This window comes from Protopterus annectens, chromosome 1.part0 (assembly GCF_019279795.1).
Source record: "Protopterus annectens isolate FY-2018-M chromosome 1.part0, PAN1.0, whole genome shotgun sequence".
Classification (NCBI taxonomy): domain Eukaryota; kingdom Metazoa; phylum Chordata; order Ceratodontiformes; family Protopteridae; genus Protopterus; species Protopterus annectens.
The window spans coordinates 1,994,988,796-1,995,011,471 of record NC_056725.1 but is presented as its reverse complement, the minus strand read 5'-3'; the positions used below and the strand labels follow the sequence as shown (position 1 = coordinate 1,995,011,471).

At 38.8% G+C, this 22,676-nt stretch overlaps 1 pseudogene; it reads left to right on the top strand.

The window, feature by feature from the left end:
- The first annotated feature begins 20,280 nt into the window (after positions 1–20,280).
- LOC122802176 lies at positions 20,281–20,390 on the top strand (annotated as a pseudogene).
- The last annotated feature ends 2,286 nt before the right edge of the window (positions 20,391–22,676 follow it).

The following is a 22,676-nucleotide window of genomic DNA, read 5'->3' as shown; positions in this document are numbered from 1 at the left end:
ATATATATATATATATATATATATATATATATATATATATATATATATAGGTTTACTATCAAAATGTGGAAAATCAAAACGATCAAATTCGTTATCCAAGTTTGGGAATAGAGAATTACCAAAATATTAGAAATGGTAACCACAGAATCGACATTCGAACACTAGAAGTTCTAATGTAGAAATTCCATGTTGCTGGTAATGTTTTTGCAGGGGAGCAAACCCCCCTGCACCCCCCCACCCCCTGCATGTTATATATTCCAACTCCAAGATCGCACTGCAGTGAGGAAAAGGGTAAATTTCCCGATCCTTACTGTAGTCCGTTATCAGAACATCAAACCCATATTAGTGAATGCACACATCCATTAACTAATGAGGATTCAAACATTTTCAGATCAGCATTACAGAAATTGGAAAACACACATTCGGCTGTCCCAGTTTCACTAACTGCCATTCCACATTTTGATATTAAACATATGTACATATATATATATATATATATATATATATATAGAGAGAGAGAGAGAGAGAGAGAGATGTGTGTGTATATGTAGATAGAGATATATATTTATATATATATATATATATATATAGAGAGAGAGAGAGAGAGACATGCACACAGACACACACACACACATACATGCCACACAGGTTGTGTGCACATACATATACAGGCACTCACATACTAGCTACTTAAATATTTCCACGTCCACTTCTCATAGTCTTGTGATAATAAATTATTCGATTTTCCAGGAAAGCTACACATGGTCCTTTTCACAAAGCTGGTTGACAATGCAGTTGGAAAAAAGGCACTTTGTCCTTTCAAAAGCAAAGCAGCAAGTGTCTTACTTTTAAAGTATATACCTTGGTTTTACTTAAAAAGGAAGACTGCACTTAATGTACACTTCATAAGATAACATACAAAAGCTTTGCTGCAGGAAAGCATTTCATTTTGCAGGCATGCACAGTTATATAGATAAGATAGATGATAAAAACTGTGCAGTCTGTTCCCTTTTATGCTCTTATTGTCTTTTCTATACTGTGATTAGACACTCATTTCTATGTACATGCATGTCCACTACAGTATATTGCATTATTAGTCATCTGCCCAAAAGAGCAACAAGCTTACTTTTTCATCTCAAGTATGTTTTTGCTAAATGCTCTTTCTGTCAAAAAAAAAAAAAATAATAAGCAAAATATACTATTACAAAAGTTGTGTTTATTCCAATATTAAAATGTGGACTTTGATTAGGATCTGACGCAATCTTTATATGCTGTAATAGCTTTCCCATTGTGATAAACAGATGCCTTATCTTAATGATTCATTCACCTTATCATACACATTACAATGCCACCATCCATAAATCAAAGCCTTACTCATCATTCATAGAACTATTATAGCAACCTCTTTATTAATCTACAAATTTCTGTACATTCAACACTGTCACACCATTGTCTACCTAGTCAGAATTGAAACCTTTATGTACAGCCTTAAGACTTAATACTCCAGTCTATTCTTTCTCAAACTACTCCTTACACTGCTTTACCAAAACATTTTACCATCTTGCTTCTACTGATATTTCATCAAAGTCCATGTTTGACGTTTGACAACCAGCACTTCAGAAATACTGTAGTTTAGTATGGAATACAATTTTCTCCCTTCTGTGCTTCTTTATTGATTATGTATTCATCAAAGGACAACTTAACTACCTGTATGGATCTGTGTGTTTCATTTCAACAGTGTATTAATACAGATGTGTATTATCATCTTAGTTTACATTAATTAAACTTTATTCTCTATAGAATCCATATATTTACTGTAATAGTTATAGTCATGGCAAGCCTAATGCATAGGCTAACTAGGTACTTGCCTTAGACATCATTTGGTTAGTGTCTTTTCTCTATCTTATTTATTTCCAAGAAAATAGAGGAAAAAAACACTGCTACTGTGGTGCCATTCTTCAAGATGTCATACTTTCCAAGCCTTCACCTCTGTTCTATTCACAATCTATACAGTAAATTAGTATTCATTGTGTAGATCTTGGGTTATATCAATCCAAAATCTGGGGGACCATCAGTGCTTTGACATATCCTGATAGTTATCTTCATATTTGATTTCATTACACAGAGTGAGAAACCCAGGGATGGGGATTATTTGGCACCAAATTACTCACGTTCAAGAAATTATTAAGGAGATACAGAAATTTACTGATGGAAAATATGCATCTTCAGAAATGCATCTTTTTAAACCAGGTCCCAAAATGTTTGAGGTTTTGGAAGTTTCTGATGGGAATGGAAGTGGGTTAATTAATGCATCAGGAGCTGTTGGAACTGTTTGATAAAGCCGGTATGGACCTTATGAGGATTACCATTCATGAGACTGACCATAAGTTACTTAAACTGGATAATGAAATTAAGCTGTTGAATGAAAGTGTTGTTAATGTTCTGGATTTTAGTTTATACCAGTTTACCTACAGTGAAGTGTTTGATGACACTGAAGTTTTAGTAAGATGCAACCAGGAAAGGAAGTAGCATAAGTTAACTAGAGATACAAAAGAATATTTTGAGAAATGGGCTTACTCCTTGCCCAAAGGTTCTAAAATAGGATTTGACATTAATGTTAATGTTAGGGTGGGTGAGGATGTTTTTATACCAGAAGCCATGAGTGCTGAGACCGAGAACAACAGGATGAATTTAATGGCAATAATGAGAATTTTTTAGAGTACCCACCATTGAGATGTTCGTAAGGTTAGCTGGATGCATGGAACAGAATTAGGGGTTTCAAAACCAAGTATAACATAGGGGGATACCCATGAGGAAGGGCAGACACAACAGAAAAATTGTAGGAATAGCCAGAGGGACAATAGATGCAATTAGTTAGATTGAAAGATTCAGAGGTTGGACATTACAGTTTTAATATTTTCAATTTTAGTTACATTTCATTACTTCCTGAACATCATGCCTTGTTGAAGAAGGGGTTTACATTTGTCTCTTCTTTTAAGTTAGATATTGCTAACGTGCTGCTTAATTTAAAGCTGTGTTCAAGGCAGTTAAACCTCAGATTTTTTGGTGAAAATAATGGATCACAGCACAACACTTTTGTCAAGAGGAAAAGTACTTGTATCCTTCCTTTACACCCTTTGGTTTCTGTGTTTGAACAAGTTTGTGAACACAATTTTAGGAATTTTGTTAATAAGAACCATTATGTAGAGAACTTAAGTAAAGAAGAAAGAGCTGTATTGTATGATTTAACAAAAAAACTGAAATATTAGAACCATGAAACCTGACAAAGGTTGGGGATGGTTGTTATTATGAATCAAATATATTTAAAAAATGTTTGACATTCTCAATGATGATATCACTTATGAGAGGGTATCTAAAAATCAAATGAATATTTCTTATGCTAAAATTAACTGTTAATTATTTGATGTGCAGTGTCAGAATGTTATTTTGCAATGTGAGTTTGAATATTTACACCTGGAAAAGGCCATAATTCTGGCCATGTTCAGAATTCCAAAGATTCACAAAAATGTTTCTGACCCCCTATGAGGCCCATTGTAATGGCAAGTGAGTCAAAGACAGAACCTATGGCTGCATTTATAGATGTTCACTGTAAGCATGTTTTAGATTGTAAAAATCAAATTATTTGTGATTCATGGCACCTCCTGGATTTGATAGGGCAATTGAAATACATTGAGGAATTATGGTTTATAGCCACTGATAATGAAAATCTGTTTTCAGTCATACCTCACAACACAGATATTAAATTGTTCAAGGAAAGTTTAACAAGTGATAAGAATTTAAAGAACAGAAGAGTCAGCTTGCTTATAGATTTAATGGAAATAGTTTTGTCCAACAATTTTATGATTTTTAAAGCTGAATTGTTTCGGCAGACTTCTGGTGTGGAATGGGTGCCAGATGTGCACCCATATATGCCAACTTGGTGATGGATGAATGTGAGAAGGAATATGTGTTGGGTTCCCATTTCTGTGAATATATTGTGGCATACCACAGGTTCCTTGACAATATCCTTGTTCTGTGGAAAGGTGATCAAAGTTTGGTATTGGATTTCATTATGCATTTAAGCAACTCTACCACATTTTTGAAATTTATCTACAAGATGCATTGACATTATATTGGCTACTTGGGCATTTGTTTATACAAGGATCTCATTAATTCTTGTTTTGGTTCCACTTTTTTACAAAAAAGAAGACTTATTCAAACTCCTTCTTATACTTTGAAAGTAGTCATCTTACATTCCAAAAAGGGGGACAAGGACAGGACAGATGGTCCGGCTCTCTAGAATAATAAGTGATAACTCAATATTTATGAGGGAGATGGTTATGTTAGTTGGTATTTTCAAGGAAAAGAGTTATGCTTTGAATTTGTTAAATAAAATTAAGAAGGAGATTGTGGAGCCTGGGAAGACTGAATTTATGCCCATTATGAAGAAATGGTGATATAATGAGAACATATAACCCACACCTCAATTAAGCAATAAGAAAATGGGTGTCATGGTTATTCCATATAACCAGGTTGCACAGACCCTTGCAAAAATTTTTAAAACTACTTGGAACACTATCTTTACCCCAATGTTGAAGTTTATTTAGGGGATACCCACAGGTGGTGTATGGAAAGGGTCGTAATATGAAGGGTTTGTTGGAAAGGAGCCAGGATTTTCAGACAGTCCCAAGTAGATCTCAAATGGGTAAATGTGGAGTTTGTAAGTTTTGTAAGTTTATTAATGATGGGCCATATGTAACAATAGTCCATCATGAAGGGGTGATTGCTTGTCCAGGAATTATTGGTTGTAATAGTAGAATGGTTATATATTTAGGATCATGAATAATGTGGCAAGCATTTTACATTGGTAAAACTATTAGATGTCTTAAAGATCAGATTGGTGAACATGTGAGTGATATAAAAAATAAAAAGTCAACAAAACATTCTTTATATGCAGTCAGTAGAGTGTTTAATTTTTTTGTGATGTACAGGATATTATACAATGAGAGGGGAGGTGGCCTTGAGAGTTTTTTGAATACAAAGAAGTTATTTAGCAGTTAAGATTGAATGCCCCTCTCTATTGTAGCTTATTTTAACCATACAGCACTGGGTTTGCTTCTACTTGTGTAGCTTGAAGCCAGTGTCCTTTTGTAAGCTTACTTCTGCTCATATTTTATTTCTTTTTATTTTATTTTTGGTGACTATAACTTTTATAAACTTTATATCCTTGTCTCTCAAGCTAGTTTTTCACTATCTTTTTCTGATTGTTTCTATGACTTCATCTTGACCAGGATGCTAGCCCCGGTCTGTTCGCCCTCGCTACACTCGGGCTCACTTTGCTCCCCTACCCTACCCCCATTTCCACCCACCCTCATTACAATTACCTTTATACCTAACTATCCCTCCCCTTCCTGTCCCACTAGCCACTACAATTCCACTTCCTGGCTATTGTCACAACCAACTTACTAATCTGTCAATCTTGTCAACACCACTTCCTCTATACCACTGTCTCTATACCTACTCTATCTGACCATATTTTATTCCAACATGTATTATTTTCTAATATCTTCTACACTACTCCTTATTCTCTCTATCTCCACCTCTTACCACTCCAATCTCTCTGACTGACTCCTATGTTCACCAACTTCTGACTCATACAACATATATCCAACTACTTCATCTTTTACTATCTCCCCTAATCTCTTTACTACCTCTACCACAAGTCTATATAAACTATCCATAATACAGGTTTTTAAACCTTCCCACAAAGCTAAGTCAAAACTATACAAACTCCATCTACCATCTACTACACACTCTCTCCTCACTAAAAACCTGCTTTGTTCTGGAGATATCCATCCCAACCCTGGCCCCTCTTCTCTCCCCAAAACTACCTCTACACTGCCCCCATCATACTCCTCTAACAGTCACCAACCTCAGTCACAACAATCATCTCCATCCAAATACTTAACTATTTACTCATTGAATATTCAGACTCTAGCAAATAAAGTCACTGAGCTGCACTCATGGATAGCTCTCAATACCCCTCACATCCTTTCCCTATCTGAAACCTGGCTCAAGCCACAAATCTCAAATAATGGAATACTCCCACCAGGTTATAATATCTTCCGATCTGATAGACCCGTAAAAAAGGTGGTAGCATGGCCATCCTCTACTCAAACATTCTTAACCTCTCACCATACCCTTCCCCATTTCCTAACTTCCTCCCAGCTGAAATCATCATCCTGAACTGTCATCTGAATCCCCACAAAAAACTTGCAATTGCCTCTATCTACCTTCCTCCTGGTAACAATCTGCCCATTCTTGAAAACATCCTATCCTGGTTCTCCCACAACATACCATACGAGACACTTATCCTTGGTGATGTCATCATTATTTGGTCCAAACTCACAACTGACTCCCCCCAACTCAGTATCCACCTACACGACTTCCACCAACTTATAACATCTCCCACTCGCTTCCATAAAAATTCCACTTCCTGCTCCATCATAGACTGGATCCTTACCAATTCCCCCCACCAATACCACAATCCCACCACCTTACCTGACTCCCTCAGTGATCATCTCCCTACCACCATCTTAAGACACTACTTCCATATTCCTAAACCCCACCTTATCAAAGACTGTCGAAAACTATCGACTTTCAATTCATCCTAATTTTTCTCCATTATCCACAACATAGATTGGTCCATCCTAAAACATCTCCGCCTAAATGATGCTGTAAGCACTTTCAATAGCATCTTCATGAATACTCTAAACTCCTTAGCTCCCTCTAGGAAGATCAGAGTAAAATCAAACCATGCTCCCTGGCTCTCCAAAGAGACTAGTTCCCTTATGAAACAAAGAGATCATGCTTGGAAAACATGGACTAAAACTAAACAACCACATTTTCTTCAAAAATACAGACAACTGAGGAACCCTGCAAAAAAACATACAACAACAAATCCAATCCTTGAAACTTTTGGTCAACTCTCAACAACATCCTCTATCCTGGAAAGCCCTCTAATCCCTCCCCATACCCTAAACAGCTACCCTCCTAAATAAACACTTATCTCTTCCATCCAAAATCTGGTAACCTCTAAGCCAAACTCTACTTCGACACCCACCTCTCCAAGTCCCACTAACACAACTTTGTTTTCTTTTGAGCCAGTTCCCATTAGTTACATCAAATCTCTGCTACTCAAGCTAAAACCTTGCTCTCCTTCCACTGACAATCTGTCTCCTACATTCCTCAAACTTGCTGCTGACTCAATTGCCTATCCTGTACTAATTAATCAATCTATTCTGGAATCAACTGTCCCCACCCTTTGGAAATGTTTCTTCACTATCCCTCTTCATAAAGGTGGAAACTCCACTGACCCCTAAAACTACTGACCCATTGCCATTCTGTCCCCCCTCTCCAAGATACCAGAAAAATGTATTCACTCACAGCTTCTCAATCACCTCCTCACACACCACTTACTTACCCCTACCCAACATGGATTTCATCCTCACCACAGCACCACCACTGCCCTCCTCTCCTTCACTCATATCATTGCAGAGGCCCTAGACAACAATAAACTCATTTCCTGTCTCTTCCTAGATCTCTCCAAAGCCTTTGATACTGTCTCTCATCCTCTACTACTATCCAAACTCACAAATCTCCACCTATCCCCCTCCACACTTGCCTGGTTTAATAGTTACCTATCTGGCAGGGAACAATCTGTCAAATGGCTCTCATCCTCCACATCTTTCTTTCCCATCTCCACTGGTGTTCTCCAAGGCTCCATCTTGGGACCCCTTTTGTTTAACATTTTCACCAATGATCTTTACACCTCATGCAAACAATCCTCCCTTATTCAGTATGCCGACAACTCCACACTTATATCCATCTCAAATAACATTCCTGAACTACACTCCCTGACCCAACAGGCCCTACTATCCATTGAACAATGGCTCTCTCACAACCTATTGATCCTAAATCCCAAAAAGACCAAACTCCTACTTTTCCTTCCCCGTTCTCTTTCTCATCACAAAACCTCCTTTTTTATTACATCTTCTAACAATACAAACATCCAACCTGACACCCACACAAAACTCCTTGTGGTCATTATCTATGATAAACTCAAGTTCAACCTACACATACTCCAATGTATAAAAAAACAAACCAGAAACTAGGTCTGCTATATTGGAACAAAAAATTCCTAACCCCTGAATCTAGACTTACCCGGGGCCAGGCACTCCTCCTCACCTCCCTCTTATACGCCGCCCCAGTTCTTACCAATATCCAGGCCTCCACTCTAAACAAACTACAACAGACTTACTATAAAAAAGACAGATTCATTACTAACTCCCCATACAACTCACACCACTGCATTTTTTTAAACTCTCTTCAATGGCTTGAATTTCCCCAGTTTCTGCTATCTTATCAATTTCATATGCTACACTCTATTCTTTATAAACCCTCCTTCTGTCCATCTCTATCTTCCTTAGTCTCCATCTACATCCCATTCCGGACCCTCCATACTTCTAACCAACAATTACTTGATATCTACCACCCAAAAAGGTCAGTAGGCAAACTACTCTACAAACACTCCCTTGCCCATGCTTGGAACAAACTTCCCCTTGACTTACGTTCAATCTCCTACACCTCACACTTTAAAAATTAACTAAAAGCTTATTTTCAATTCCAGAACCTGCCCTTGCCAAGACCCTATCTAGTCTTTCTTCCCTTTATGTACCCTCAAAAGGATCATACTTAGTACCTCATTACACCTCTCTCTCCAATGTGTCTACTATGCATTTGCACAATTTTATACAAACAAAAAAATGTTTATTGTTGACCTATTGAACTATTTGTTTGTTTGTTTGTGTCTTTCGGCTTTTCCCGGTTAGGGGTCGCCACAGCGGAATTCCAGTCCGCTAATGATTGGCAGTAGATTTTTACGTGCTGGCTTGCCGGGCCTAACGCACAACCTTCAACAAAGGAATGCCCATTCACGAATGTCGACATACAGAAGACGCTCTAACTGAGAATCGAACAGGCAATGTCTAACTGTGAGGCGACAATGCAACCGCAGCACCACCACCACAGAGTGACCTATTGAACTATATCAATGTAAAATTGTTACTTAGCTTCTTTTTAATGGAACTTTAACTTTATGCATGTAAGCCAACATATGTGAATCATTTTGCTATAACTGCTATTATGTCAATATTGTTTAAAATTATACTTGTTTTAAAATGTATTACTGGAGCTTTTCTCCTCGGGTCTCCACTGAAAATGGGCCACAAGCCCAGTTGGACAAACCCGGTTAACAAATGTCAATAAATAAATAAAATAAATAAATACCTTGTTAAAACCTGGTTTAAATGAAGAAGTTTTGATTCATGCTGTTTTAAAGCTTCATGCTGATGTAATTTGATTTTTTACATTTGATGCTTTAATGAATTGAAGTTTTACACCTATGTATGTATGGAAATTATGTAATACTTTTCAGTTTCAGTTTTAATTAATACACCATTGTGTGATCTTTTCAGTTGTTTTTTTTTTGATTGGTTGTTGTTGTGATGTTGCAGTTCATGTGGCAATTTAAATTAACTCCTATTTTTAAATGTAACTCTGACGAAAGTTTGCTGTGACAAGGTGAAACCATTTAGTTGATTAAAGTTTTGGAACTTGGTTGAGGCTGTTTTGTTTTTGGTATTCTAGCAGTTTTTTCGTGTTAAGTGCTTCCTTTGGCATACTGTGCAGTTATTAATTTGTATCGAGCCAAAAGTCCAGAAATTATGAATGATGAACCGAATAACATGGCCATGCTGAGCTGCAGAAAAATATGTTATGGATACTAAAATGTAAGCTGATTTCATTTTTTTTAATTTTCATGGCAGACAACCAAAGACATTGGGCAGTGGATAGCTTGGCATACCTCTCAACTGTCAATGATTTTGCCTCAACTTTTTGCCCTGTCCTTCATATTTTTTTTTTTTATTTTCTGGAGGTAAATTGCTGAGGACTACAGTCAATTAGTAATGAAATACATGTTTTTGTCTTTATTTTATCTGCTTGTTAATCAGGTAAGCCCACTGATCAAAGTGTCATTTTTCAGGGCTGACCCAGGAGCATCTTCTGGTTAAGTAACTTGCTCAAAGTCACACAGAAAGTCACTATAGCTTGTGTAGGGTGCTAAGGATGAAATGGTCAGTATTATTTAAAAATGTTTCCCATAAGCAAACCTTAGTGATGCGCAGTGAAAGTCGCTATAGTTTGCCTAGGAGCAGTACACTTTCATGGAGCAATGTTTTGGATTATGTTACTGTGATTAGTGTTTTATTTTCACATTCCTCACAATCAAACATCAGACAATTTATACAGCTTGCTATCTTTTGGGGTAGTAGTAAGGAGGTGTGCTGTTTATATTTGTCTAAAAGCAACAGGTTGAAATATGTTACTGTGTTCGGTTTGCTTTTTTTATATTTGTCCCAGGCTGACATCAGAGGGGTACACAGAATGTGGATTTACTTTGAAGGTAGAGATGAGAAGGCATAGTGTGTGTGTGTGTGTGTGTGTGTGTGTGTGTGTGTGTGTGTGTGTGTGTGTGTGTGTGTGTGTCTACAAAAGCCACTTGAAATATGCAAATATGACCATTTGCACCTTCACTTTTTTCCAATCTAACATCACATTTTAGGGAATGAAGGCAAGCACTATGCCCGTATCATCAATGTATCCACATAAGCATCTACCTTCTTTGTTTATTTTGAACTGCTACTTTATCTGCTTTTAGCATTAAACCTTGCAAGCAATGATTTCTCCCTTGAAAGAAATATAATATAAGACTGAATTTCTTTGTTTGCTCTTGATTTTTTCAGGCCATCATTGAATCAAAAGACTGGGAAATGCTCTTAAATAGACCTCAAAGCATTTACATCCTCATGGCTTAATTTTTTTATTTTCTCCACCATTATTGCAATCAGTTTTGGCTAATTAATGTCTGTTGACATGATGAGTGAAAATACTAAGTAGGAGAGTAGTCTGTTCTTCTTTCCATATTTCTAACTTTTGTTCAGGCCATTACTGGATGAAAAGTTTGCTAATATTTAAAATGTATCTTAAATCATCTATAAATAACATAGTGCTAAGAGGTTTAGGGGTCCCCAAACTCCATCTTAAATTTGTACTTTCTCCTCAGTTATTTCAATGCAGTTTTGGCCACCTAAAGTGTTTTGAAAGAATGTATGAAAAAGCTAAGCTGAACAATAAGACCACTTTTTTCTTTTTCTTTTGCAGATTTTTGTTCAGGCCATACTAGATAAAAAGGTTGATAAAACAACTGTAAATTATACCCAAAGCCTCTAGCAGCCCTAGAATTCCAGAGGCCTAATGGCCCCAGATATCTGCCTTAATTAAATTACTTTCTCCACAGTTTTCTCCGTGTAGTCTTGGTCAGTTAAGTTGTATTGAAAGGATGCAGAGAAAAAGCTGACAAGTAAGAACATTTTGAAGAAAGGAAGGAAAAAGTAACAAGGACCATGTGGTGAGGAGACCACTATGATGGAAAGGGAGGGCACAAAGGGTATGTGCATAGGGAAAGCAGTGGGCATTGGGGTGAGGGGGCATCATGGAGCTGTTTGTCTAGGGTGTCATTTCATCAAAGGTTGGCCCTGGTTATTGTTATATTTTTAAAAAAGATATAGCTAACACACTCTCTGGCTCAAACTAAATGCAATAAATTACAATATTTCCTATAACAAAGGTATACAAATACATGGATAATATCAACAAATAAATTGTTAAGTCTTGCAAGAAGAAATTCCTAGCTACAGTTTGTTTTAAAATGGAAGAACATATATTATGGATGCATATTCCGCAGATGCATTTCTTTATGCATTCAGTCTTCTGTTTATATATTTATGAGTCACTTTTTTAATGACTTGAATATTGTCATAGCACTGGCTAGCAGTAAGAGTGTTGTAAATCAAGAAAAGATGTGCAAGGATGCAAGAAACAATTGAGACTATCCCGAAGCAGACGAAGGATAAAGGGCTGTGTATGAAAAAAAGGATCAAAATAAGAAGAAAACGATGTGTTGCAAACAGTAAGAGAAAGTGGCCTATAAGAAGTGAAAGGGATCAGGATGGGCTGGTAGACAAGAAGAATAAGAAAAAACATGTTTTCACAGAAGTAATAATGATCACAGTAAGATTGGAACAGTTACTGAAAAAATGAAAAGAAGAAAGGCAAAACCAGGGATGAGCAAACTAATAAAAGAATGTCAGGAAGATAAGCAAGAAGAAACAAGAAACATTTTACAAATAAATGTATTAACTCTGCCTTTACTAATGACAAGGACACATAATTCCTATACTGGAATGGAAAGTGGAGAAGATGAGAGGTATCCATGATGAGATAAAGGAACATTTAGGACAGAGATGGAAATAACTGCAGCTATGAAGTAAAAGGTGTAGGGACAGAAAGGGATGCCATTTTGACTCCTTAAGATGCCAGCAGAGTGTTGATTAAACCTTTGCATTCCAAATTTAAGCAGAGGGCTAAAACTCTGAGCTTGTAATGAAATGCTTTCTGTGCACAGAGTAAAGGCATTAATTCCTTCAAACCTTCATTGCATACTGGGTGACTCTGATAAAGTCACTTAACCAGACAGTGCTTCCAATTTACCTCTGAAAAGGGACAGTTGTGTCCAGTGGTCTTACCCAGTCAAACAATTAGTTACAATTAAATACTATATATATATATATATATATATATATATATATATGATTTTCCTTCAGTTGGTTGACTAACACAAATGTCAACATTCTGAAGGTAAATGAATTGACATTGAAAATGAAAATGACAACTTCCTAGTATGCAAGCACCAAGGTTGCTTTTCGGTGCATGCAAATCTTACTTCCAAAAAAAAAAAACTCTGAGTTCACTTAAAATGCAGTTGATCATTTAAATAGATATTGACCAAACTCCCTGTCAACCAAACCAATGGATTTCCCTATATATTTATATGGAAAATATGAAAATGTAAAAGGAAAATTTGAAACCTAATCCAGACTAGGAAGATTAACATTTTTGGCAGAATTAAGCACCAACAGATTTCATTAGTCAGTGTGGTCTCTTAAGACATTTTTTACAAGTTGCTAAAATTTTTCTCATATCCACCAACGTAGGTTAAGGTTCCCTAGTTTTACTATCTAGTTGGATGAAATATGATAGGAGTAATGATAAATCTACCCATTCTAGTATAGTTCCAGCTGTATACTTATACGTGAATAAAAATATATTAAGGGAACCACAAAGTCATTGAAGCATTTAATAAAATGTTGATAACAGATGTTGGCGTATTCATTTTGTCTGTGCAATATTGATTAATTGCATGTGGATGATAAATCATGTCATGTTTCGATAATATATATGTTATTATGACCAGAATTCCTGGCTCAGCTGAATTGTATTTTCTTTTCTTATCTGTAATTATGTTGTTCTGTCTTTCACATAATGGCTGGAGACAATGCAAAATATGGAGGCCATTTTCATCCTAGATTATGAAGTAACCTATCAGCAGGTTAATAGTGTCTGTAAAACATGGATACAAATGCCCCTGGTGTGTCTAACCTTTGCAGAGTTGCCACATCTCTGCTCAGCTATTACTTTCATTTTCTAGCAAAAGGGACAAGACCCAATAATACAACAATGACAGAAAACATTGTAGCAAAACTACTAAAGCAGAAAGAGTACTGTCAACATGAATAGTCATATGTCTTTAGCAACCCTGCCATTGACACAAAGCTATTTAACAACAGGATCCTGCCTACTTGGCACAAATCACCTTCATTCTATTGAGTCTTCTTACCAGTGTGATAAGCACAGTTGTGTCTTTGTGTACATGTTATGTGATATCAATGATCGTACCTAATGAACCATTGCAGCATTGTGAAGGGATTCTGTTTATGATGTTGTAATAAGATTTTGCCAGAAACACAGCATAATGATGTGAACAATGGTGGAGAGACATTGCTGATAGATGGTGTACTAATTAAGTAACTTAACCAGGACCTCAGTACATTGCAGTGTTAAAGATTGTACTGCATTTTATTTTTCTGTCTATTTAATTGTTTCATTGAATATTGTGGTCTGTGTCTCTCTGCAGTTATTTATTTTTCTATTTAATTGTTTCATAGAATACTGTAGTCTCCCTCTGTCTCTGCAGTAAGTGAGGGCTATTGTGTTTCACTTCATTGATAGTCAATGTTAAACTCTTAGCCTAGAGGGTTTCTCTGTATTTATAAGTGTTAGTCACATATCTTTAAATTTATTACTGCTCAATATCTGAGTTGTTTGGCTTCTGCTACATACCTACAATCAACTGCATTACTAGCTGAGTTAAGTGCAAACTTGCAGTGTTAAAGATTGTACTGTATTGTACTTAACGCCAAATGTGTTCGGAGATGACTGCAAACTAGGAGCCATAGTCAAGTCTCCAATGATGTGGACATCCTACAGAAGGGTCTCACTGAGACAGATGCCTGGTGTCAGAGGCATGGCCTCAAGCTCAATGCCAAAAAGTGCATTGCCATCCCCTTTGGTAAAAACTCTGTACCCATGAACTACCACATAAACGGCAGTCTACTTAACACCAAATGTGTGATAAGAGACCTTGGGACCCAGGTAGACAGTAGTCTCTCCTTTGATAATCACATCCCCACAGTAGTCAGGAAATCCTTCTATGTGGCACACCTCATTACAAAAGGGTTCTCATCCAGGAAAAAAGAGGTCATGGTTCCCCTCTACTCGGCACTCATTAGACCCATTAAAGAGTACACCGCCCCTTTTGGAATGTACCTCACAAGACATCTGCAGCAGCTGGAAAGGCCACAGAAGTACCTTACAAAGAGGATTACTGGCCTCAAACAGATGCCCTACACTGACCATCTCAACAAACTCCAGCTTTACTCTGTAACATATCGCCTACTCTGAGGAGATCTCTGCCTAACATATAAAGCTATGTTAAACCCAGAGCTGTTGGACATGTTACACCTAAAGAAATCCCAATACCTCCGAGCTACATGCTCTAAAGACCTAAACTTTCTCACCACAATAAACAGGACATGCTGGAGGGATAGATTCCTGTCCCAGAGACTTCCTATACTCTGGAACAAGCTACCCATCTATGTCAAGCAAAGTTCTTTATTAGCACTCTTCAAGAAAAATCTTGATGAGTGGATGGGAAATAGGAAATACACCCCGGGACCACTTCTGTGGCTCTGCTGGTCAGGGGCACAGGAAATTAACTTTCTTGGGTGACGTAAGCCAGGAGACCTTGTTGGCTAGGCTTACTTAGGCCCTTGGGCCAATAGCCTAATACCTACCTATGAACCTATGAACCTATGAACCTATTGGATAGACTCACTGCTAACAGTGTTTTCCTTCTTAAAATCAGTCCATGCTTATTTTCCTTTCTAAAGTTCTCAACTGCTTGCCTTTATTTTCTCTGTCTTTCTGCTCTAACAAGAAACTACAGCACAATATTTTTATATCAGCAATACAAAGATAATTCTTCTATAGCTTATCAGTAAATAACTGAAATAATAGCAAAAAGATAACATAAGTCCTATCTCTTTTGTTCTATTTCTTTTGTTTAAATTCAACTGGACTAATGTTTGTGTAGGAACTTGTTCATAGTTTCAAAGGTGTGATGTAGGAACTTGTTTATAGGTTCAAAGGTGTGTACTAGGCTAATGGCCCTGGATCCTTTACAAGCCTAGCTCATAGGATTACCCTGGCATCATGACACCTGACATTAGTTCCCAGTGTCTGTGTCGAGAAGAGCCACTGGAGTGATCCCCGGGGTGAATTTTCTATTTCCCATCTACTCATCAAGATTTCTCTTGAAGAGGGCCAGTGAGGTGCTCTATTTGACATGTATGGGAAGTTTGTTCCATAGCATGGGCAGTCTCTGGGTTATGAACCTGTCCCTCCAGCATGTTCTGTTGATTGTGGTAATGAGGTTGTGGTCTCTTGAACGTGTGGTGCAGAGGGATTGGGATTCTATTGATGAAGCATTTTTAACAGATCTGGGTCAGACATGGCTTTGTAAGTCAAACAGAGATCGCCTCTAAGTAGGCGATATGAGACAGAGAATAGTTGGAGTTTTTTGAGTCTGTCCATATAGGACAATTGTTTAAGGCCTAGGATCATCTTTGTGAGGTACTTTTGTGGCCTCTCCAGTTGTTGCAGGAATTTAGTGAGGTACATGCCAAATGGGGCATTGTACTCAATGATTGGCCTAATGAGGGAAGAGTAGAAGGAGACAATTACCTCTTTCGCCCTGGATGCAAAAACCTTAGTAATGACATGTGCCACATAGAAGGACTTTCTGACCACAGTGGCAATGTGGTGGTCAAAAGAGAGGTTGCTGTCTTCTGTGTTCAGTGGACTACCATCAATGTGGTAGTTCATGGGAATCAAGTTTTTCGCAAAGGGAATGATGACACATTTTTTGGCATTGAGCTTAAGGCCATGGTTCTGACACCAGTCATTGGTCTCTGTTAGCATTTTCTGAAGGATGTCAGCATCACTTGGAGAGTTAATAATAGCTCCCAACTTGCAATTGTCTGTGAACTTTATCAGCTAGAGTCCCTTTGTGTTGGCCTGAACTTCAGGAGAAGTAACCAAACAGGAGAGGACCCAGGACCAAACCCTGTGGGACTCCACTCGTGACTGGTCGGCATTCCGACTTGGAGTCAGTTACTTTCACACTGTGAGTTCTATCTGTGAGCCAGTTTGCAACTGACCTACTGATATAGGGGTTGATGCCTGGCTTAGTGTGTTTTTCAATGATTCCTGAGTGGGGAATGGTATAAAAGGCCTTGGCCAGATCAAAGCAGGCTATTTGAACCACCTTGCCTTCATCCACAGCTCTGGTGAGTGACTCAAAGAAGTTGACCAGGTTGAGCAGGCATGATCTACCCTTCACAAAACCAAACTGTGTGGGATCCAGAGTTTAGAGATTCCCTATATCCTTGTTTATTAGGTCCATGATGATGCATTCCATAGCTTTGCACATCAGACTCATCAGGCTAATGAGGCAATAGTTCCCAAGGTCAGTAGTCACTCCTCCGTTGTAGAGAGGGATGACTGTAGCAGTGCTCCATTTGGTAGGGACAAAGACTGAGGTGAGGCTGTGACTGAACAGGGCACACAGGTGTGATGTCAGTTCACTCAGTAGTTCATGTAGAACACAGCCAGGGATATTGTCAGGATCCATAGAAGCTGTATTCTTGGACTTGAACAGTGCTGTTTTTACCTGTGCAGCAGTAGTACTGGGTGCCTGGCAATCTACTGGTATTGTGATTGGTCCTTTGGGGGGGAGGGGTAAAGTTGGCACTGAATTTGTCGGCCAATATAGTGGCAAAATCTGTTGGCTTTGTATCGGGGGTACCATTGTGCAATAGTCAGAGCAAATCTGGGTATTGCCATGGAGATTCTTTATATAACTATAGAAGGCTTTGTGGTTGTCTTTACTATCTGCTGCAATTCTGTTTTCAAAGCTAGCTTTAGAGGATTTGATGAGGGATCTCAACTTTTAGTTTAGGCTGATAAGGGAGTTTTTCCAGTTTTGGGACTTCACCTTATTCCACATACATTTATTCCTTCTGTTGTAGAGTGTATTTATGAAAGGAGACCAACAGATTGGCTTCTTTTTTTTTTTTTTTGAGGAGAGCATCTTGCTTCTATTGGGTATAGCGAGATCAATGCATTTCTGTACGTGTTCATACAGTGCGTTGGTGTATGATTCAGAGGTCATGCAACTATTCTCCATTTGCATGGGTGTCATGAAGTTAGCCATCTCTGTTTTTAGGAGCTCAAAGTTAGCTTTGGGGAAGTTTTTCATGGTAAATACCAACCCCCCCTTTCCTTTGTTGTTGCAAGATATTCTTGTCTATTTGTGATCCTGTTGGCCATTTATATTGTCCTATATTCATGCTTCTTAACCTCTAAGCACATAAAATCTGGACAAAGTTAAAAATAATTGTAGGCAAAAGCCGCAAATCAGGGACAGATTTTAAATATTGCTTTTTTTGCATTTCATAAGTTGCTAGAATAACAGATTTTTTGAAGGATATGAAGTCTGAAACTTTAATGTCTGACATTATTTATTGACTTTAATCCTCAATGATTTGCCAGAAAACCACAAATATTATTAATAAAAAAACAAAAGTCTGAGGAGTATGAGGCAAAATAAGGACATTCTGTGAAAATCTTTACAGGTGAGATGTACATCTGTATCACTGCTTGTATTTTGCCTTATAAGATGTGCTATAACTGTTGTAATTATAATGTTGATTGCATTTATTTCTCTTGCAATAGATTTTAGTCTACATTCTTCTTTTCATAGGTTCATAGGTAGGTACTAGGCTATTGGCCCTAGGGCCTATATAAGCCTAGTGAAACGGTACTCTGGCTTTTGCCACCCAAGAAAATTATTTTCCTATGCACCTGTTGAGCAGAGCCATAGAAATAATCCCCGGGGTGAATTTCCTATCTCTCATCCAATCATCAAGATTTTTCTTGAAGAGTGCTAAGGAGGAGCTTTGTTTGATATAGATAGGTAGTTTGTTCCAGAGTATGGGAAGTCTCTGGGACAGGACTCTATCCCTCCAGCATGTTCTGTTTATTTGCGGTGACATTTTTTAGGTCCCTAGAACGTGTAGCTGGGTGGGATTAGGATTTCTTTAAGTGGAGCATGTCCAACAGCTCTGGGTTTGACATAGCTTTGCATGTTAGGCAGAGATCGCCTCTGAGTAGGTGATATGCAAAGGAGTAAAGCTGGAGTTTTTTGAGATGGTCTGCGTAGGGCATCTGTTTGAGGCCAGTAATCCTCTTTGTGAGGTATTTCAGCTACCTTTGCAGATGTTGTAGATGTCTTGTGAGGTACAAACCAAAAGGGGTGTTGTACTCTATAATGGGTCTAATGAATGACGTGTAGAGGGGAACAATGGCATCTTTTTGCCTGGATGAGAAATCTTTTTTGATGAGGTGTGCCACATAGAAGGATTTCCTGACTACTATGGCAATGTGGTTATCAAAGGAGAGACTACTGTCCACCTGTGTCCCAAGGTCTCATTACACTTTCAGTGTTAAGTAGACTACTGCCTATGTGGTAGTTCATGGCTACAGAGTTTTTACCAAAAGGGATGACAATGCACTTTTTGGCATTGAGCTTGAGGCCATGGCTTTGATATCAGGCATCTGTCTCAGTGAGGCGCTTTTGTAGGATGTCCACATCATTAAGAGTTTTGACTATGGCTCCTAGTTTGCAGTCATCTGCAAACTTCATTAGAAAAAGACCTTCTGTGTTAGCCTGTACTTCAGAGAAGTAGATACCAAACAGGAGAGGACCCAGGATTGAACCCTGTGGTACTCCACTTGTCACTGGTCTGAAGTTGGATTCGAAGTCTGCTACTTTCATAGTGTGGGTTCTGTCAGTGAGCCAGTTGGCAACCCATCTTGTGATATAGAGATTTGTACCTAGTTTAGTCAGTTTATCTATAATTCCAGAGTAGGGGATGGTGTTGAAAGCCTTGGTGAGATCTAGATAGGCTGTGTAAACCACCCTACCCTCATCTACAGCTTTAATGACCGCTTCAAAGAAGTCTGTTAGGTTTAGGAGACACAATCTGCCTTTTACAAACCCAAACTGGGTAGGGTCTAGAGCTTGGAGATTACCAATGTCATTGTTTATAAGTTTCATGATGATACATTCCATAGCCTTGCAGACTAGGCTCGTCAAGCTAATGGGGCAGTAGTTCCTGCGGACTGTGGTGGCTCCCCCTTTGTGGAGTGGGATAACTGTTGCAGTGTGCCACTCAGTGGGCACAAAGCCTGAGGTAAGGCTATGATTGAACATGGTATTTAAGTGGGGTGCCAGTTCATTCTTTAGTTCGTGTAGAACACAGCCTGCGATGTTGTCAGGTCCCATGGATGCTGTGTTCTTGGCTTTGGAGAGTGTGTTTTTTACCTGTGCAGCCATGATTACAGGCACTTTGCATTCTTCCAGTATAGAAATGGACCCTTTAGGGGATGGGGGGGGGGGGTAAAGTTAGCACTGAACCTATCTGCCAGGATGTTGTCAATATCAGTTGGTTCTGTATATTTAGTGCCATTGTGCTGCAACTCAGAGCAGATCTGAGTGCTGCCATTGAGATTCTTGACATAGCTATAGAATGCTTTGTGGTTGTCCTTAGAATCAGTGGTGATTTTGTTTTCATAACTAGCTTTGGAGGATTTTCTGAGGGATCTCAGCTTCTTACTGAAGCTGACCAGGGAGTTCCTCCAATCATAGGATTTTACTCTTTTTTGCAACAATTTCTTTCTTCTGTTGTAAAGTTTGTTTATGGCAGGGGACCTCCAGATTGGCTTCCTTTTTTTGGAGGATAGCATCTTGGTTCTGTTAGGGATTGTATGATCCATGCACTTGTGTAAGTGCTTATAAAGTGCATTTGTGTAGGATTCAGCAGTTATACCTCTATTGTCCGTCAGCATGGGTGTCATGAAGTTTGCCACTTCTGTAGTAAGAAGCATGAAGTTGGCTTTGGAAATATTTTTTATGGTGGTTTCCCTAATGGGGGGTAGGGTTGGGATGTGGATGTTTAGGGTGATTAGCTTGTGGTCAGCTCCGACCAAAGAGGAATTGACCTCTGGTGTGGAACACCAGTTGCCCATGTTGGTAATGACCAGGTCTAGGATATTGCTGCCCCTGGTGGGGGTGTGGATAAGTTGATCCAAGGTGTTGGAATTTATGAATTCCAGAAAATGTTGAGTCAAGAGTTGGTATATGAGTAGGTTTCCCAGTTAATGGTGGGGTAGTTGAAATCACCCATTATTTGGGTGTTAGGTTGTACCCTAATATTTTTCAGTGTATCAAGAAATGAGGAGTGGGAATCCTGGGGCATGGTGGGGGATCTGTAGCAAACTACAATTTGGATAGTGGTATTGCCCAGAGTTAGTTGCACTTGGATAACCTCATCTGCATTATGCTGAGCAACTAGCCTGGAGATGTGGATATCCTTAATGAATATGGACATGCCTCCGCCTTTAGTGTTTCGGTCCAGATTAGGTGGCCGAAAGGTGTGGTATGAATTATAGTCTGATAATGCAGGGGTGCTCTCTGGAGCCTTGAACCAGGTCTCTGTCACTGCACAGATGTTGATGTTCTCCATTTTAAGGAGTGCCTCGAGTTAGTGCATTTTGATGTTTAGACTTCTAGCATTGAGTAGCATTACCCTCAGATTTTGCTTGCTTGTACCTGTTGCAGTGGTGAATTTGTCATTTGAATCTTGCCTAAACAAGGCACTATAGGGATGGCAAGAGCCTTAGCCAGTATCCGGAATGCCAAGGGTGACAGGTGCAGGCCATCTCTGGCAAAGCATCTTGGTTTGTCGATCATGTCATCCCAGGCAGACAGATACTGGATCCCCTTAGAATGACACCAGAAGCTTAGCCATTTGTTGAAGTCAATCATTTTGTCCTTGTACTGTGGTATCATTCTGGGTGATGGCAGGATGCTACTCAGGGCTAGGGTCATACCTGCTGGGGCTGCGAGATCGGTAAGCTCCTCCATGTCTCTTTTCATGTAGTCCAGGGAGGTACATCTCAGGTCATTCATACTAACATGGACAATGACAGACTCATATTTGTACTTGTTGTGGAGTGACCTGAGTGCTTGCATTATGTGGCGGATCCTGGCACATGACAGGCAGATGACAGTAACTTTATCTTTGTTTAGCCTAGAGAGTGGAACATCAGTGTGCCTGACTCTACAGTGTTGGGTACGTTGTTATGCCTTATAAGGTGTAGTTGAGTGGCACACTGAGTTTGTGGGCTATGTGTCATTTGGGTTGTATTGGGGGGGTTACTTGTATTTCTGCTTTGGAGGTCCCTGTTCATTGGGTAGATTTTTATTGAGAGCCTCCATGAATTTAGGTGTATGTTTTGTGTTTCTATGTGCGTGTTTTGGTGGTGTAGGTTTTGAAGGACTATGTGATGAGTGTGTTGTGGTTCAAGTGTTTACCTTCTCCACTTGACTGTCTAGTCCAGTCTTGGGTGAGGAGAGCTTTGCTTTCAGTTTGGCTATATAAGTGCATCTGTCACAGGTTGTAGTGTTGGGTGGTAGGAGGAGAGGGCTGTCTGTGTACATGAGGCAATTGCTGCATTGCCCCAAGATGCCTAGGTTCATCAGATAGACAGGAGAAAACACCAGGAGCTGACCCTTAGACATGCCTGGATAGGTGCTTATTTATTAAGTATTAAAAACTGTTTTCCTCTAGACAAGTTAGGAAAGTTGAGTGCTGTAGTAATTTGGAGCTTATTTAGTGCTTACAATGAGTTCTGAACAAGTGCTGAGCTCAAAGAAACAGATTTGAGTGCTGAAACTAAAAAACTGGCTAGTTCTAAGAAACAAAATTAACCTAGAAGGCTTCCCTCCAACACAGAAAGGCTTGGGGGCTGAGAAGCTTACAAACAGTCCTGGATACAGAAAATCTGTATCTGGACTAGATGACTTACAGGAAAGGCAGGAAACAATCTTAGATTTTTTTTTTATAAAGTTGAAAGGGGAAAGAAGGAGCAGAAACTAATGTCAAATGTTCTCCCTGGATTAGGTAGAATGA